The following is an 18,957-nucleotide window of genomic DNA, read 5'->3' on the forward strand; positions in this document are numbered from 1 at the left end:
TGTATTTGCTATACAATCTTTTGTACCATTTCCTAATTCCATGTTTCCATACCCATTTAGGCTTTAGCTATTTTAAACTTTGTGTCAATCACTTCTACACCTATATAAGCTCGTATTAAACAATCTGAATTTTTTTATATGGTTGGGATTGTTTGTCTTATTTTTGGTTGAATTTGGATTGAAGGTTTACCGAGCATGATAGCAATAGGGACTTCAACATGCAACGGTTTCATGACAAAAGGAAATCTACCTGGAAGGTTGAAGACTTTGGAGTGAATCTTGTTTTAGCCTCTTATGATGATAAAGAAGCCTTAAGAAGTAAGTTGATGATGCCACTTATGATTATAAAGATGACTTCTTCTTGATGTAAAAGCAGTTGTGATTTATTATGTTCTGTAGTCATTGGGAAGTCAGCTTTTATGTCACATATATATAATGCTAAATCTTTTAAAATGTTGTGGAATTTTTTATTATTTATTATTGGTTTTTGGAGGAATATATGTTGGAGGTTGGAAAATGACTGCACTGATAGAGAATGCATATGCTTTATTTTATCTCATTTCCCCTTTTCCTGAACTCTGATCTTCCCATGTTGCTTATTGTTTGATTTCTTTGGAGAACATGCATATGTTTTATTTTATCTCACTGCTTTGAAATTCAAAAATGCCAGCTTGTCTCTTATGGTTTTCAGTTGGATTGCTGCCACATGTTGAATAAGCTTGCTATACTCTTATTTCTTAACTTCTTTTACTTGTGGTTTGCTCAATATCATACCAGGCATGTCCAAGCAAGAGTTCATTTTCTGTGAGCGAGTGAATGAGAGGTTGCGTAGTTCAGATGATTACCAAGCATTCATTTTCTGTGAGCAAGTGAAAGTGTCTTCATATTTATAGCACATAAATAATCACAAAAAAGTATTTACAAAGTTTGGTATGTGAGATCCTTGCTATCTATCCTGGTGGCGATTTTATTCTTTTGCATCTATAGAACTACTAACTATTCCATTTATAAACAAGAACTTGGGTTAACAACCCTTATTGAATTTGCACTATTGATTTCATATGGTGTTTAGTTGTAAATTTTTATCAAAAATTAGTTGTCCAAGTACTATAAATGTTTTTAATATATAAAAGAAATAGAAATATTAATTTGGTTTACAATTTTTTTTCTTCATAATAATAATAGTAACAGTTTCTTTTTTCTCCAGTTGCTCGTCAAACTTGCCATTCTAAAGTGCATAATTTATTTCATGATTTATAATTGTGAATGGAGGAGTAGAACTATTTAATTCTTTTACTTTTTAACTACATGGTTTAAGTAAAGTAAAATTTTTAAGCAGCAATTCGTAAATGATGGATAGATAGTTTGTAAGTCAATTGGTCACAACATGTATACCCCCAATCTCTTGTCTTGTGAACAAACACAATGTTTAAATTTCATATAATTTCAAAGTTTTGACTAGTTGTTTCATTGTCAATGCTTGAGTTAAATAGGATGATGTAATATGTTTATTCATTCATTTGAGTAGTTAAGGTCATTGGTTTTAAAATAAGTTTGCACATCTGTCACATGTATGTAGGATTTATCAGAATAACAAACTAATTAATGACTTTATGCTCTGTTTAAATTAATGACTTTATGCTCTGTTTAAATTAATGACTTTTGCAAGTTCACAATGAATGGTTTGTATCGTCAATTTTTTTGCAAATCAAATAATTCTAGTGGTTGCTAGATACTTTTTTGCTCACAAGATTTTATGGTTTCATAACTTTCATTATTTGTGTGTTGTTCCTGTAAGCATACTACATGTTATATAGCTGCTGATTTGAGAATATTTAAATAATATAATCTTACAGTTAGGAAATATTTCTAGATTAAATTATGATCTTTATTTTCAAATTTGTATATCTTATAATTGTGCCTTAGGTTAGGGAGAGGGAACTGAGTGGAATGCCTATTCCTTTTGAGTTTGAGGATTGTGATAGTGATGATTTCAAGGATCTCTTGATGAATGAGACTCCTTCAAATATTATTTATTGAGCAAAAGTGCTTGCAGGCCTCTTGGAAGATCAGCATATGACAGAGACTCATTACTCGTTTTCCTGGTGAGTGTGTCATTCTTTTGCATGCATTATTACCATGATTTCACTACAGCCTCGCTAGCCAACCATGCAGCAGTTTTACTGTCATTGATTATCTTCCTCTGGTTGTTCTTGCTTTAGAAGGCTCTCTTGTCTCCTTGTGCTTTCTACATTTGGTTTGTCTGATGTAGTTTCATACAACTTCAACCTATACAAAATTTAGACAAACTCTTCTGATAGGGTAATTTATGTGAAAATTGGGCCAAGCTAGGTAAATTGGCCGCTATGAGCCGCAGTACAAAGGGCCGAGTAAAAAGGGCATGTAAAGTTACTCCGGTCGTGTGGATATTTTGAAGTTAGTCTGGTCCTAAGGCTGTGAAGCTAGTCCGGTCCGACGTAAGATCGGAGTTAGATCGGTCTAATGGTACCTTTGAGTTAGACCGGTCTTGGAGTTACACCGGTCACGACTTGTTAGTTCGGTCTACCTACGCCATGGGTTGTGCATGAGAAGCCGACGTAAGAGCAGTAAAAGGAAGCTCTAGTTCGGCTTATCCTACGGCTATGCATAGTCATGTTTACTTCGGCCATATTGGAGTTCGGCCATGATAGAACCATCTCACTTGGTTTAAGCAGTGAGGGGGGTGTTGAAGGATAAGCATTATCTTTCAGGAGTATGAATCCTAGGAGGACTCTGCATGGAGGAGTAGAAGTCCTACTAGGATTGTGCCACACGAAACCTATAAAAGCTCACAAACATCACCTTTGGAGGGGTAAGACACAACTTTGCTTTCTGAATACACAGAGCTTTTATCTATTTGTCAAGCTTGCTGACTTAGGCATCGGAGAGGTTTCCGACACACACCCGCCAACTAGCTCACGTTTGTGTTTTCAGGTGATAAAGCGACGACGTACAGAGGAGTGCAGACTTGATCAACAGGATTATACGAGAAGGTTTATTTCTTTCCCGTACAATTGGCGCCGTCTGTGGGAAGAACAGACAGGACAAAACCTCTTGATCAAGCTTTACCTCTTTAGGAACAATGGCGCACAACGAAGCTTTACCGCAGTCCGCCATCGACGGGCAAACACCAGATGGGGGTGCAAGGCGTGAAGGACTACCTTCTATCCCTCCCATGGCGAACTTGGAGCCCCAATGACATAACCCTAGGAGGAATACTAGGGGAAGGAGGACTAACAGCCCCCGTCAGTCTCGTTCACAAAGTCCTGACAGGCAAAGGCAGAGGATTGATCCTCAAGCTCTGGAGGACCGCGTAAAGGAACAAGATGAATTAATAAAGAAGATGGCAGCGGACATGGAGGCCTTGAAGCGCCAGATGAAGAGAAAAGAAGTGGCGACAGGAGAGGGGCACAAAAACAAGATGCCCCCTCGCCACTCAGAAAATCGTAGTAGGAATACCACACCCTCGCAAGGAGAAAGCAGAAGCCTCAGGACAGGCAACACTCAATCCAGGTCTTCCAGAACTCATCACTCCAGGTCTGAGAGGACGAGATCTGAAAGATCATACACTGAAGGAAGCACGTATTGGCCCTCACATACGCTCCAAACCAGATCCAGACAGACGGAGTTACCCAGATCATCCGACTTACGAACCGTGCTCGAAGAAAAGGCACGATGCAAGGAGGATGCCAAGGCACGGGATCCACACAGAGTTTCTGCCTTACAGCGGTTGGCTCCTCGGACGCATGGAAGCGTCGAGGTTGGAATGCCAATACCGCGCCTTGCCTACGAACCAACGGACAAAGCAGTAGCAAGGCTGCAGACTTCGCCGTTTGTTCCGACGATTGAAAACACGCCCCTACCATCAGGCTTCCTTCAGCCCAAATTCACTACATATGAAGGGAAGACGGACCCCTACTCACACTTGAGCCACTTTCGCCAGGTCATGGCTGTATACAGGCGAAACGAGGCCTTAATGTGCACACTCTTCCCATCTAGCCTTGGCGACCTAGGCTTGACTTGGTTCGAGAAACTTCCAGAGGATAGCATAGCCTCTTGGGCGCAATTGATAGAGGCGTTCGTAACAAGGTTCCGAACAAACACTAAAACCCTGGTGGAAATCGACCAGCTACTCTCCATCGACATGGGCGATAAAGAGACCCTAAGATCCTACAATAGTCGCTACTAGGAGACATTCAATCAGATTGGGGACTGCCCCACCAATCTCGCCATTGCATAGTATAAAAGAGGCCTTCTAGTCGGGAACAGACTAAGGGACTCGATCACCATGACGCCACCCCTCACCATGGAAGCCTTGATGGAAAGAGTGCATCAGCACATCAGGGTAGAAGAGGATGGCGCACGTGCCAAAGCAAAATCCGGGGCGACCACAGTACCAGAAAAGAAGACCTTAGCGAAGGTTAATACGGTAGATCGACCAAACAGAAACGGACGTAGCAGACGAGATAACGGAGAAGACCCGGATAAAAGATGGTTGAGAATCCGCACTACCATAACCACGGTGTTCAAGAAACCGATATATCAGATTCTGAGCGAAATAAGAGATGAGCCTTTCGTCAAGTGGCCGGCCAAGCTGGGAGAAGCACAGAAAGACTACGACGAAAGATCGCGGTGCACCTTCCATAGAGAAAAGGGGCACCGCACTGATAATTGCACACCATTGAGACAGCACCTGGAGGAGTTGGTGGCGGCTGGTCACTTGAATAAATACATTGAAGGAGGGACGCAGCCAGCCCCCCAGGACCATAATAACCCCAATGGTATGCCAATCGACGCCCCGCCTCAAGGCATTATCAATGTGATACATGGAGTTTTTGAACCTGAGCGTGTATGCGAGCTCAAGGGATCAATCAAAAAGGCTGAGCACTTTAGAGAGGTGCTAAGTGCCCAACCTGCCATCAAGAAGGGGAAGACAGAGGCAACAAACGTCATGTTTTTTTCCGATAAAGACTTGGAACGAATATACTGCCCTCACAATGATGCCCTGGTCGTCACTCTCCGAGTCAAGGATTTTGACGTCAAGCGGATTCTGATTGACCAGGGTAGTTCATGTGAAATCATGTACTACGAAACATTTCAACAATTAAAGCTGCAAGACAAAGACTTGGCACCGGCCGTATCTCCCCTAATTGGATTCAACTCCATACCAGAATGGCTCGTCGGTAAAATAATTCTTCCAGTCAGAGCAGGAAGCGTGACGAAACAAATGGAGTTTTGGGTATTGAGGGTCCCCTCCACTTACAACATCATCTTGGGCAGAACATGGCTGCATGCCATGCGATCAGTGGCGTCATCCTACCACCAAGTAATGCGGTTCCCCAACGATACCGGGGTAATTGAAGAAGTCTATAGAGATCAGATCATGTCAAAGCAATGCTTCGTCACGGTGAACGGCAGCCGCGCTGCCAAAGGATACGTTCATTCGGTGGAAGAACCAGAGAGCAATGAGCTATTCGTAGATGTCGACAAAGCGGCTGATCAGAAAGCAGTGGAGGACTTGGTAGAGGTAAGAATAGATGAAAAGAACCTGGATAAGTTCTTTTTGCTCGGTTCGTCGTTGTCCAGCACTGAGAGATTAGAGGTCTTAGAATTCTTAACCTCTAACATCGAAGTGTTCGCTTGGACACCCTACGACATGCCAGGCATTGATCCAAACTTCATCAGTCACCAACTTAATGTCCACCCATTTGCCAGACCAATCATCCAACGAACACGCAGATCAGCACTCCACCATGCCGAGATAGTGGCGGAAGAAGTAGGAAACCTACTGGAGGCAGGACCAATTAGAGGAGTGCACTACCCAAGATGGATCTCCAACACAGTCGTAGTGCCAAAGAAGAATGGCAAGTGGCGTGTCTGCATCGACTATAAAACAGTCAACAAGGCATGCCCAAAAGACAGCTTTCCTCTACCACGGATAGATCAACTAGTAGACCTAACGGCGAGGCACAACCGACTTAGCTTTCTGGATGCATACAGAGGCTACCACCAAATCGCCATGCATGAACCAGACCAGGAAGTCACATCCTTTACAACTCCAAGAGGACTATACTGTTATAAGGTCATGCCCTTTGGCCTAAAGAACGCTGGGGCAACATTCCAACGGATGGTCACCAAGATGTTTGAACCATTGTTAGGCAAAACAATGGAGGCTTACATCGACGACATGGTGGTCAAGAGCAAGGATGAGAATGTCCATCTCAAAGACCTAGGCGAGATGTTTGAGATCCTGAAGAAGCACAAGCTGCGCCTCAATGCATCCAAATGTGCATTCGGAGTAGGGTCTGGCAAATTCCTAGGCTTCCTTGTGACCAACCGGGGTATAGAAGCTAACCCCTCTTAGATCAAAGAAATCCAGGATTTGGAGAGACCAAACTCAGTAAAGGAAGTACAGCATCTCGCCGGCATGGCAGCTGCGCTCAATCGGTTCATAAGCCGATCATCAGATAGACTACGACCATTTTTTCATGCCTTGAAGACCAAGTTTGAGTAGGATGAAGAATGTGACCAAGCTCTGGAAAGCTTGAAGGAATATATGTCTTCCCCACCACTGCTCGTTACCCCAGTACCTAGTGAAGAACTCTTCTTGTACCTGGCTGTCTCTCAGCATGCAATTAGCGCAGTGTTGGTTCGTGCAGAAGGAATCCAGCATCTGCCCATCTATTATGTCAGCAAGACATTGCTAGGAGCCGAAATAAGGTACTTGCCACTGGAAAAATTGGCGTTGGCCTTAATGATGGCCTCCAGGAAATTGGCACACTACTTTCACGCCCACACCATAGTCGTCCTCACAGCTTTTCCACTAAAGGCTTTGTTTGAGAGGGCGAACTTTTCTGGGCGAATCTTGAAGTGGGCAGTAGAGTTTGGACAATTCGACATCAAGTTCCAACCCAGAACCGCAGTAAAGGCCCAATCTTTGGCAGACTTAGTCACAGAGTTTACTCCTGGAAGTCATCATATCTGCCCAGTCGACCTAACTAACACAACCGAACTGGGGATGGAAGTTGACGCCGGAATAGCGCAACCCCTAGCAGAAAGCACTCGGTTAGACTCCAAGGCAGACCAGACTAAAGACAGCAAGGAAGAAACAAACCAAGACTCACCAACAAATAAAGACTTGGTACAATCAGATAGCGAGGGGCAGACAGCAAGCATGGACCTTGAAGAAAACACCAGTAACATTCTTGACCCCACGACATCATCTGACCTCTCCACCTGCTGGAAGTTGTTCGTTGGAGAGATGTGGAAGCTCTTTGTGGATGGAGCATCCAACCAGCATGGTGCAGGACTTGGCATAGTCCTCATCTCACCAAACGGCCTGGTTGTAGAGCAAGCAATCAACCTTGGCTTCCCAGCATCAAACAATGAAGCGGAGTATGAAGCGCTTCTCGTAGGACTCAAATCAGCATACTACATGAAGGCCACCGAATTAATGGTCTACAGCGACTCACAGCTGGTGGTAAACCAAATTTCTGGCGACTATGAAGCAAAGGATGATAGGATGGCCAAGTACCATGAATTGGTCAGAACAGAGATCAAGAAATTTGAAGTAATAAGGATAGAACAGATAGGCAGGGAAGAGAACGGCAGAGCAGACGAACTAGCAGGCTTGGCTTCAATGGCAGATACATCCATCCCTCATCCATTGCTCATCGACTACTTACCAAGACCAAGCATCGAAGACCCAGAAGCAGAAGAAGTATGCTGCGCCGATCTAGGCCCCTCATGGATGGATCCCATCATACTATTCTTGAAAGATGGCGTCCTACCGGAAGAAAAGAAAGAAGCCAACAAAATTAGAGCAAAGTCACAACGATTTTGGCTCTCCCCATCTTTAGCATTATACAAAAAGTCATTTTCAGGACCCTATCTAAAGTGTGTCCACCCTAGCAAAGTGGAAGCATTCTTGTACGAGATACATGAAGGGGTGTGCGGAAGCCATCAAGGAGGAAGATCGCTAGCTTACAGGGCCATTTCACAAGGATACTGGTGGCCATACATGCAGGTCGATTCAGAGAAATATGTGAAAAAGTGTGAGAAATGCCAAAAATTCGCACACCAAATACATCAACTAGCTAGAGAACTCCTATCATTGACCAGCCCATGGCCTTTCGCAGTGTGGGGCTTGGACATAGTAGGACCACTTCCAACAGCACCCGGCAACAAGAAGTTCTTTCTCGCAGCAACAGACTACTTCACAAAGTGGGCGGAAGCAGAAGCATTGACATCAATCAAGGAAAAAGATGTGAAGAAGTTCGTCTAGCAAAACATCATCACTCGGTTTGGCATACCAAAAGCCCTAATCTCAGACAATAGTACTCAGTTCGACAGCAGAATCTTCAGAGGCTTTTGTGAAGAATACAAGATAAAGTTCTATAATTCTACACCGGCATATCCCCAAGCAAATGGACATGCAGAAGCTTCAAACAAGGTAGTCTTGGATGGGCTGAAGAAAAGGTTGGAGAAAGCTAAAGGCAAATGGGCAGAAGAGCTTCCTCATGTTTTATGGGCTTACCGCACCACACCTCGGCGGTCAACAGGAGAAACACCATTCTCCTTAGCCTACGGAATAGAAGCAGTAATCCCACTAGAAGTTGGCCTCCCCACAATTCAAAGCGAAAATTTTGATCCAGACTTAAACGGCGAAGCCATAACATTGGAACTCGACCTTGCAGAAGAAAGAAGAGAAAGAGCACTAGTTCACATTGCCTCATATCAACAAGAGTTATCCAGGAAATACAACAAGACAGTGCATCCAAGACAATTCAAGATCGGCGATTGGGTACTGCGCAAAGTGATAGGAAACACTCTGGTGCTAGGAGATGGCAAGCTAGGGCCTAATTGGGAAGGTCCTTACAAAGTGGTTGGGTTAGCAGGCAAAGGGGCATATCGCTTAGAAGACAAGGACGGCAAAGTAACCCCTAGGCCATGGAATACCGCCAATCTCAAGTTATTTTATTTTTAGCTTTTCTCTTTCAAACATGTGTAATTTTTTATTTCCTCAATAAAACAATCGATTCTTTTCAGCATGAGTTGTTCTCTGTAAAAGTTAGCTTTAGTGAAGTTTAGGTACATTGCAAACATTGTATTCTAAGTTGGTTGGAAAAACTAACTTAGAGGTTGGCTGGAATAAACCAACATCCCTCCTAAGCCCAGGATAAGGATCCAGGCTGCAGGACGTTTGGTCGGTATAAACCAAACATTTTATTCTAAGTTGGCTAGAAAAACTAACTTAGAGGTTGGCTGGATTAAACCAACACCCCTCCTAAGCCCAGGATAAGGATCCAGGCTGCAGGACGTTTGGTCGGAACAACCAAACATTTTCTTCTAAGTTGGCTGGAAAAACTAACTTAGAGGTTGGCTGGATTAAACCAACACCCCTCCTAAGCCCAGGATAAGGATCCAGGCTGCAGGACGTTTGGTCGGCATAAACCAAACATTTTATTCTAAGTTGGCTGGAAAACTAACTTAGAGGTTGGCTGGATTAAACCAACACCCCTCCTAAGCCCAGGATAAGGATCCAGGCAGCAGGACGTTTGGTTGGCATAAACCAAACATTTTATTCTAAGTTGACTAGAAAAACTAACTTAGAGGTTGGCTGGATTAAACCAACCCTTAGTACTCTTTCGCCGAAGTAAGGACATCGGCTAAAGAGTGGTTGGCTGGATTAAACCAACCCATAGTACTCTTTAGCCGAAGTAAGGACATCGGCTAAAGAGTGGTTGGCTGGATTAAACCAACTCTTAGTACTCTTTAGCCGAAGTAAGGATATCAGCTAAAGAGTGGTTGGCTGGATTAAACCAACTCTTAGTACTCTTTAGCCGAAGTAAGGACATCGGCTAAAGAGTGCTTGGCTGGATTAAACCAACTCTTAGTACTCTTTAGCCGAAGTAAGGACATCGGCTAAAGAGTGGTTGGCTGGATTAAACCAACTCTTAATACTCTTTAGCCGAAGTAAGGACATCGGCTGAAGAGTGGTTGGCTAGGGAGCTCAGTAAGATTGCTCAGCTGAGACCGAAATAAAGTATCTCGGCCACACTACTATTAGAAAGCAAGCTCAAAACAGGAATTTAAACCGAGATAACAGTTGGAAGAGAAAAGATCATGGAAAAGTCATTGCAAGTACATACAGATAAATCGAAATAAGAGTTCAAAACAAAAAGGAATTTTTCATTCATCAAAAAGCAATTACAAAGGGGGGGCCATAGCCCGATTACAAGAGCAAAAAGTAAACAAAGAAAAGAAAGTAAAAAATCAAGCGAAAAGGTCTTCAAGGTTGGCGTCAATGTCAACTTGAGCACCGGTTGCAGAAGGAAGAACAGACTCAGAAGCAACTACGTCAGTCGGCGGCGGCTCAACAGTCAGGTCTTCAACCGTTGCCTCCAACCGAGCTGATTGATCGTTGACTTGCTCGTTGACTACCGGAGTAACAGTTTGTTCGTTTTCTTCATCATCTGAATCCTCCAAAAATTGTTATTGGACGGAAGCAGCATACTCCGCTAGTGAGGCCGGAATGAAATACTGAGGAGCATTGTAGACCTCGGTTTCGGGCCCACAGCTGAGCTAGCACTTGAAGAATAAATCTTTCGCTCCCTCACATTGTGGAATGTAAAGGCCTTCCGCCTCCTTGAAACCTTCGGCGTTGGCATCTCCCACCTTCTTCTTCAAATCGGCTATTTCGGCGTCCTTCTTTCCTTCAAGCTTGACCAGCTCACGAAGGTACTTGTCTTTCATTACGATCAACGCCTTCTGCTTATCAGCTTCAGCCGAGGTAACTAGTCCGGTTCGACGAGCTACCTCAGCCTCTAGGTCGGCCGATTTTTGGTGAGATTCCTTCAGCTCGGTCGTTTTTGCTTCAACTTCTGCCAAGGCCTGCCTCGTCGTTTTCCTGAGCTCCAACACATTTTGGTGGGCAATTTGGCTCTTCTGAAGAGACTGAAATGAATGGAAAGAAATCAATAAGGAAACCAAACTGAAAGTTGGGAAATTTTTTTTGAAGAAACAAGGGGCATCATTCCAGGATCATGGACTTGCTGGCCGATCGAATGGCCTTTAGCTCGGTCAAATTCTGGTGGTGCTCCATGTCTGTTGGAAGGCACACACTTTTGGCAAGATTGAAGGCCATCAAGTGATCCTTCTCTGCGACCACCGAATCGGTATCTTGAATAAGGCGGTTCTGAAATTTCAGCTTCGGTGCCCACCTGGTATCTTGAATAAGGCTATATCTATAGGTCGGCTTGAACTTTAGCAGCTTGGCCCAACTACGTTCTTGATACCGTAGTGCGGCGTGCAAGGTCGCTAGGTTTGGGTAGCTGTATAGAGAATGGAGGTGGGCAGAATCTGCAAAAGAAGACAACTGTTAGTTCGGCTGAAAGATTGAAAAACCAAAATATTGTAAAGCACGCAAGAAAATCGAAGTAAATATACCAGGTGTTCCTTTTTTCCAATTGATGCTTCGGCCAGGTATCTGGGCTTGGTGATCCTCAAAATTCCCAGACACCCAGAAAAAATCGTCGTCATTTAAGTCTTTATCCGGTGTGTTTTTTATTATTTTCTCACGACGACGGCGTATTCTGAGATAGTACACCCAGCCGTCTTCCTTCGAACCAATGGAGTATTGGTGAAAGATTTCGGCCAGACCAAGGTTGAGACCGGCTTGGCGGTTTAGTTTGGCTATTCCCATTATTATACAGTATGAATTGGTGGATAGTTGGGTTGGGCATAGTCTAGTTTGCCTAAGAAACTCACAAATTAAGGGTTGGACTGGAAAACGTAGTCCAGTTTCAATTATGGACAAGAGGGTAAAGGGGACAAAGCCTTCGTTCCCCCAGGGTATGACATCTTTTTCGGCTAAAATTAGGTGGACGTCGTCGGGTATATTGTAATCTTTTCAGAATTCGGCTAGACCGCCCGGAGTATTTACTAAAAACCTATACTTCTCCATTTATTGTATAATTTATGAATAAATTAGTTTGGTCCAAAAATTGTGCTCAGTAGCTCGGTTGAGCGCGCAGAGGAGTGCTTGGGCAACCTAAGTCTGCAAAGTGAAGAGCAAAGGTGTTAAGCACAAATCATTGGGCTGTGCCACAAATCAAAGTAAAGATAAAGAAATCCTACTTCGGCCTATGGGGGATGCTACAAGGTTTATCTCGGTTCAGCAAAGTTCTTGATAACTCGGATTGAGCAAGGGGTTCGATAGATCGGTTTGTGTGTGGGATTGGTTTATACGGTTTGAACTACGGGTTTTTGTTAACCTCGGTAAACCTATAGGGGCAGCTTTCTTAGTTCGGTTTAAAAACTAGGAAAGCTGGCTTAGCCCCGAAGACTTAGCTCGGTCGAAGGCAAAGGTTTCCAGTTTGCTTAGTTCAAACTTAATTCGGTTCGTTTATCTCGGTTAAAGTGAATCAGAAGGTGGTTTGACTTGGTGAAACTACTAGTTTTGTGTGAAGTGTTAGTCCGGTGGGTAGCCTGGTTATGCAGGCACCAGCCACAAACAACTTTCTAGTTCGGTTATGTTGGGGTTACGGATCAAAAGTGATGTTCTACAGGTTTCATGAAGTTGAGTGGTTCTATTACATGTTTTGCAGAAAAGACGAAGGCTAAACAGAAAACATGTTTGCAAAAAGCACACAAAACAAAATATGGATTGAACAAATACGAAAACAAACAGAGCAAGAAAGATGGATTTGCTTACCAGATTGAAGTAGAAGACCTGGAAATGGAAGCAACGGCAGTAAAAGAGGAACACGAAGCAAACTTCACAGTTGCAAAAGTTGGAGAGCAATGAAGCTTGAAAGAGAGAATGAGGGAAATAAGAAATGCAGTGGTGAATTCGAAAATGAGGAGGTTGTTTTGTGAAAAGGACGAAAGGGAAAAAGGCGGGACTGTTCAAATTTCATGAAGTACGAAGAACGGCGTGACAGCCGTCCTCAGTCAATCACTGCATGCCACGTGCCATTAGAATGGGAAGCGTTTCAGTCTCTGTGATTGAAGAGACGTTACTACCGGACAGCTGGAGCTCGGTGTGAAAGTAGCCCGGCCGGATAGGCTAAAAATCTATAGCTCGGTTGGAAAGGCTGAAAGTTTATAGCTCGGCTGGTTGACAGATAATCCCAAACATGCTAGGCAAATGGAATTAAGGGGCAATTGAGAGGGTAATTTATGTGAAAATTGGGCCGAGCTAGGTTAATGGGCCGCTATGAGCCGCAGTACAAAGGGCCGAGTAAAAAGGGCATGTAAAGTTACTCCGGTCGTGTGGATATTTTGAAGTTAGTCCGGTCCTAAGGCTGTGAAGCTAGTCCGGTCCGACGTAAGATCGGAGTTAGATCGGTCTAATGGTACCTTTGAGTTAGACCGGTCTTAGAGTTACACCGGTCACGACTTATTAGTTCGGTCTACCCACGCCATGGGTTGTGCATGAGAAGCCGACGTAAGAGTAGTAAAAGAAAGCTCTAGTTCGGCTTATCCTACGGCTATGCATAGTCATGTTTACTTCGGTCATATTGGAATTCGGCCATGATAGAACCATCTCACTTGGTTTAAGCAGTGAGGGGGGTGTTGAAGGATAAGCATTATCTTTTAGGAGTATGAATCCTAGGAGGACTCTGCATGGAGGAGTAGAAGTCCTACTAGGATTGTGCCACACGAAACCTATAAAAGCTCACAAACATCACCTTTGGAGGGGTAAGACACAACTTTGCTTTCTGAATACACAGAGCTTTTATCTATTTGTCAAGCTTGCTGACTTAGGCATCGGAGAGGTTTCCGGCATACACCCGCCGGCTAGCTCACGTTTGTGTTTTTAGGTGATAAAGCGACGACGTACAGAGGAGTGCAGACTTGATCAACAGGATTATACGAGAAGGTTTATTTCTTTCCCGTACATCTTCAATTCAATATTAGATTTTTTTAATAGCTTTATTAATGTTGATAGCAATTGATGATGGTGTGTAGCATTTTGGGCATCCTTCTGAGGATGATGATCATGATATTGTTTCTGAGGATGATGATCATCATAAGATTCTACAGCTATGTAATATAATGATTAAGAAATATTTCTGAAATTTCACTTGGATACACAATTATGATTTTGTTTCTGAACGCTTAAGCTAGCAATTGCATTTAAAAAGTAGTGATGTGTTTTATATTTGATTATTCTTGTAGTTTGAGTCATTTTTTGTTGCCCCTCCCAAAATATCCTTCTTGGTTATATGTTCTTATGATATAATATTTACTTGCGTGAAATGAAACAGGCAGGTGGGTGACACAGGAAGAGGCATTTGCTGCATCTGAAACTTCTTCAAATTCAACTAAAAAAAAAAGCCCAGGTGGTTTTATCTCTGCATCCCATTTATCTTGTTGCATGATTTCATATTAATTGATATTTAATTACAATTTGGATTGTATGTGGATTTTGTGGAACAATTTGGAATACTCTATTTCTTCTTGTTGCACTTGTCATTGAGTTTGGTTTAATCTCTACATCACATTTCTTTTTTTGCAAGATTTCATATGAATTGATAACAATTTGGAGTGCATTTGAATTTTGGTAAACTTAAAGTACTATGTATCATTATATCTTCCTCTTCTCATTACATCATTCTTATTCAGCTAATTGCTCGTGATGATCGGATGTGTAGCTCTCTTTAAACTATCTTGATTGCTGTTCATCAAAATGTTTGTGCCCAATTTATCTTCATGCTATATAATGTCCTTAAGACTATTTGTTTATATGAAGTTCTAGTACTTTTGAACTTCTTGTTTAATCTTAATTCCTAAAATGCATTGTTCCTTTTGCAAATGCTGAATGATATGAAATTGAGAGTAAACAAAAACAGAAAACAAGATAGCAAACAATCTTCAAGTTGGCACGTTCCTCCGCTTTGTTTTCAAAATTCAGACAATAGTTACTATTTTATTTTGCTTACTTTTTTACTTTGAGCTTCTGAAAGTACAAACAGAGTTTTGTACAACTTTGAATTTAATCAAACCAAGATTTCTTTAGTTGTTCTAAGAAAAAAAAAGCAAAAGCAAACCAAAAAACTGGTTTACTTTGTCGAAAATGCCTTAAACTTAGTTGGAAAAAGGCATTCGTGGGGAAAAAAATACAAATCAGCCCCCGAACCACTCCATGGATGTCACGGGCAGCTTTCTCATGAAAAATAGAACCCATAGGGACAGATGACATGTAATTAGCACACATAGGTTGGGAGTTTGAGTCGAAAATGCCTTAAACTTAGTTGAAAAAAGACGTTCTGGGGGCGAAAATGCAAAATTGCCCTCGAACCACTCTATGGATGTCACAAGCAGATTCCTCATGACAAATAGGACTGATGAGAACTGACGGAACGTAATTCGGACCCATAGGTAGAGAGTTAGAGCCGAATACGTCCAAAACTTAGTCGAAAAAGTCGTTTTAGAGGAAAAAATTCAAAACAGCCCCCAAACCACCATGTGGCTCACACGGATAGCATCGCCATGACAAATAGCACTTGTGAGAACTGACGGAACGTAATTCGGACCTGTAGGTTGGGAGTTAGAGCCGAATACGCCCTAAACTTAGTCGAAAAAGGGCGCTTCAGGGGCGAAAATTCAAAACAGTCCCTGAACGACTGTGTGGCTCTCATGGAGAGCTTCGCCATTACAAATAGGACTTGTGAGAACTGAGAAAATGTAATCCGGACCCGTAGGGTGGGAGTTAGAGCGGAGTACGCCATAAACTTAGTCGAAAAAGAGCATTTTGAGGGCAAAGAGCATTTTGAGGGCGAAAATTCAAAACAGCCCCCGAATGACTGTGTGGCTCACACAGATAGCTTCGTCATGACAAATAGGACTTGTGAGAACTGAAGGAAAGAAATTTGGACCTGGAGGTAGAGAGTTAGAGCTGAATACGTCCAAAACTTAGTCGAAAAAGGGTGTTTCAGGGGAAAAAATTCAAAACAGCCCCCGAACCACCATGTGGCTCACACGGATAGTTTGGTCATGAAAAATAGGACTTGTGAGAACTGACGGAACGTAATTTGGACCCGTAGGTTGGGAGTTAGAGCCGAATACGCCCTAAACTTAGTTGAAAAAGGGCGTTTCGGGGGTGAAAATTTAAAACAGCCCCGCAATGATCGTATGGCTCATATGGATAGTTTCACCATGACAAATAGGACTTGTAAGAACTGACAGAACGTAATTCGGACCCGTAGGTAGAGAGTTAGAGCCGAATATGTCCGAAATTTAGTCGAAAAAAGGCATTTCGGGGGCAAAAATTCAAAACAGCCCCCGAATCACCATGTGGCTCACACAGAGAGCTTCGCTACGACAAATAGGACTTGTGAGAACTGACTTAACGTAATTCAGACTCATAGGCTGGGAGTTAGAGCCGAATACGCCCTAAACTTAGTCGAAAAAGGGCATTTTGGGGGTGAAAATTCAAAACAGCCGCTGAACGACCGTGTGGCTCACACGGACAGTTCCCCCATGAAAAATAGGACTTGAGAGAGCAGATGGAATGTAATTCGGACCCGTAGGTTGGGAGTTAGAGCCGAATGCACCTTAAACTTAGTCGAAAAAGGGCGTTTTGGGGGCGAAAATTCAAAACAGCCCCCAAACGACTGTGTGGCTCACACGGATAGCTTCGCCATGGCAAATAGGACTTTTGCGAACTAACAGAATGTAATTCGGACCCATAGGTAGAGAGTTAGAGCCAAATACGTCCAAAACTTAGTCGAAAAAGGACGTTTCGTGGGCGAAAATTCAAAACAGCCCCCGAACGACCGTGTGGCTATCACGGATAGCTTCCCCATGACAAATAGGACTTGTGAAAACTAACGGAATGTAATCCGGACCTGTAGGTTGGGAGTTAGAGCCGAATACGCCCTAAATTTAGTCAAAAAATGGCGTTTTGAGGGCGGAAATTCAAAACAGCCCCTGAACGACAATGTGGCTCACACGGATAGTTTCTTCATGACAAATAGGACTTGTGAGAACTAACAGAATGTAATTCGGATCCGTAGATAGAGAGTTAGAGCCGAATACATCCAAAACTTAGTCGAAAAAGGGCGTTTCGGGGGTGAAAATTCAAAATAGCCCCCGAACCACCGTGTGGCTCACACGGATAGTTTCGCCATGACAAATAGGACTTGTGAGAACTGATGGAACGTAATTTGGACCCGTAGGTTGGGAGTTAAAGCCGAATACGCCCAAAACTTAGTCGAAAAAGGGCGTTTCGGGGGTGAAAATTCAAAACAGCCCCCGAACGACCTTATGGCTCACACGGATAGTTTCGCCATGACAAATAGGACTTGTGAGAACTGACGGAACGTAATTCAGACCCGTAGATAGAGAGTTAGAGCCGAATATGTCCAAAACTTAGTCAAAAAAGGACGTTTCAGGGGTGAAAATTCAAACAGCCCCCGAACCACCGTGTGGCTCACACGGATAGTTTCACCATGACAAATTGGACTTTTGAGAACTGACGGAACGTAATTCGGACCCGTAGGTTGGGAGTTAGAGCCGAATACGCCCTAAACTTAGTCAAAAAAGGGCATTTCGGGGGCGAAAATTCAAAACAGCCCCCGAACGACCTTGTGGCTCACACGAATAGCTTCGCCATGACAAATAGGACTTGTGACATCTGGCAGAATGTAATTCAGACCCATAGGTTGGGTGTTAAAGCCGAATACGCCCTAACTTACTCGAAAAAGTGCTTTCCGAGGGCGAAAATTCGTAACAGCCCCCAAATATGCCTTACACTTAGTCAACAAAATTACAACACTTAGTTCAAAAAGCAACAACTTTATTAAAATAACATCTACATATTCTAATATTTGCCTTTATATATTTATAGGACGAAGAAATTACATATTACATTGTTTGTGTTGGTTGGAATAAATATTGCATGATACGTATATATATATATACTTTCTTTTATTTCCTAGAAGACATTTCTTGATTGTTCTGCCTTAGATGCATGTTAGAACATGTTCCATATGGCTGACTGAATTGATATTTTGTAACCAATTCTAATGTTTCGTTTTTTGTTTTTCTTTGTAGATGGCTTTGTTGCGTGGACTTGTGGATAATCCATATTGGTGTATGGAGAAGAATTTTCACTTTTGTGTAGAACTAATATAATACTTTTGTCATCCTCAGCTTTTGTGTAGTTCATTATTACTGACACAGAAAACTTTTGGCAATCAACAAATAATGACTGTCGTGGTACATAGATCACCTTCTGTTGTGGTACATATATACCATTTGTCGGTGTACATATAGGACGTTTTGTCATGGTCCATAAAAAACTTTTGTCATGGTACATATATCACCTTTTGTTGTGGTACAAATTACGACGGTAATTTGTACCATGCCCAATAGTAATTTCGCTTGGTAGTAAATGTATTTTTTGTATACGGAGGGCTTTGGTTTTTGTATGATATATTTTGTATGGAATTATTATTTTAGTTTGGACAATAGTTGATTTGTATGGACTTTGATATTTAATATTATTTATTTTTGGTATATGGATGCAGATTGTGGAATGATTGATAGTATGTATCATTTTGTTTATTTACGTATTACAGGTTGCATTGTATATAGACAGGTTGTAGAGAAATTATAATTTCGTGATAAAACATAATATCATGTTTTTGGCGACTAAATAATTAGTAGGTAAAAAGAAATTGGGACTAAAAGTTTTATAGCGAAAAAAAAAAGATATTTAGAGACTTAAAGTTTTGTAGCAAAAAAAAAAAAAAAAAGACATTTAGCGACTAAAATTTTTGTAGCCAAAAAAAATAGACATTTGGCAACTAAAAGTTCAGTAGCCAAAAGAAAATCAAACATTTGGCGACTAAAATATTTCGTAGTTAAAAACAAAAAACTAAATTATAAAAACACTTTTGCCAACTA

General features: G+C 42.3%; 1 long non-coding RNA gene across 1 annotated transcript; it reads left to right on the forward strand.

Moving 5' to 3' along the window:
* The first annotated feature begins 123 nt into the window (after positions 1–123).
* On the forward strand, positions 124–18,567 carry LOC114292041 (uncharacterized). The gene is made up of 4 exons (XR_003639565.2): positions 124–318; positions 1,927–2,105; positions 14,313–14,387; positions 18,103–18,567. It is a non-coding gene; the product is annotated as an uncharacterized LOC114292041 (long non-coding RNA).
* The last annotated feature ends 390 nt before the right edge of the window (positions 18,568–18,957 follow it).

The sequence above is a fragment of the Camellia sinensis genome, chromosome 6 (genome assembly GCF_055761805.1).
Source record: "Camellia sinensis isolate YWXY chromosome 6, ASM5576180v1, whole genome shotgun sequence".
In the NCBI taxonomy this organism is placed as follows: domain Eukaryota; kingdom Viridiplantae; phylum Streptophyta; class Magnoliopsida; order Ericales; family Theaceae; genus Camellia; species Camellia sinensis.